The sequence below is a fragment of the Dama dama genome, chromosome 15, assembly GCF_033118175.1.
Source record: "Dama dama isolate Ldn47 chromosome 15, ASM3311817v1, whole genome shotgun sequence".
NCBI classification, from domain to species: Eukaryota; Metazoa; Chordata; class Mammalia; order Artiodactyla; family Cervidae; genus Dama; species Dama dama.
In genome coordinates this window covers 6549456-6550556 of record NC_083695.1, presented here as the reverse complement: position 1 = coordinate 6550556, position 1101 = coordinate 6549456, and the positions used below count along the sequence as shown (strand labels likewise).

General features: G+C 37.1%; 1 non-coding gene across 1 annotated transcript; it reads right to left on the bottom strand.

Annotated features, from left to right (window-relative positions):
* Positions 1-720: 720 nt before the first annotated feature.
* On the bottom strand, positions 721-827 carry LOC133070831 (U6 spliceosomal RNA). Its single transcript, XR_009696235.1, has one exon. It is a non-coding gene; the product is annotated as a U6 spliceosomal RNA (small nuclear RNA).
* Between the last annotated feature and the right edge of the window lie 274 nt (positions 828-1101).

Below are 1101 nucleotides of genomic sequence, written 5' to 3'. Positions count from 1 at the left end.
GAAATGATAAACTAAGCAGCTTAGAATAGCACAAACTGGAGAGCATAATGCAACTGTCTCAAGTTTAGAGTCTTAACAATTCTGCACAGATTGTACAAGTTAACTTTTAGGAGCTTATTAAAACTACACACATTCAATAGTATCATGGTTTGTATTTCATAGCATTTAAGTTCTCATTAGCATGTGGTCTTCATATCAACAGTGTAAAATTGTAAATTAAATTTAAAGAATAGGTTTAAAATTGCCTTCAGTACTGACTTAAAACATTAAAGTGAAAGTCGCTCAGTCATTTCTGACTCTTTGCCACCCCATGGATAGTCCATGGAATTCTCTAGGCCAGAAAACTGGAGTGGGTAGCCTTTCCCTTCTCCAGGGGAATCTTCCCAACCCAGGGATCAAACTCAGGTCTCCTGCATTGCAGGTGGATTTTTTATCAGCTGAGCCACAAGGGAAGCCCAAGAATACTGGAGTGGGTAGCCTATCCCTTCTCCAGCGAATCTTCCTGACCCAGGAATCTAACTGGGGTCTCGCGCATTGCAGTGAATTCTTTACCAACTAAACTAACAGGGAAGCCTAAAACTATTTTTAAAAGCTATTAGTTTCCAAGCTTTGAATGTAATTTGAATGTAATAATTCATTCCTTAGTTACATTAATATTTATTCTGTCATAGACATTTCTCCCTAAGAAAAGATGTTCATTAAGAATAACTTTTTTTTTTTTTAAATATGGAACGCTTCACGAATTTGCGTGTCATCCTTGCGCAGGGGCCATGCTAATCTTCTCTGTATCGTTCCAATTTTAGTATATGTGCTGCCGAAGCGAGCACAAGAATAACTTTTTAAATGTCAAAATTCATTTTGTTATTTTGTGTTTGTGTTCCTCAGGAAAAACATAATGCATTCTCTCAGACAGCTCTCAGGCTTCATTAATGAATATGATCTTCTCTAAGCTTTGAAGAATATGATTTCTAATGATATAATCAGAGACATACTTCTAAATATTTAAAGATCTGAGAGGGCTCATCCCCTCCCCAAGCACTCAGGCCATTTTCTATATATCATGCTCTTCTCTGAAGGAAGGGTTGCCTAAGTCCAGTCTAA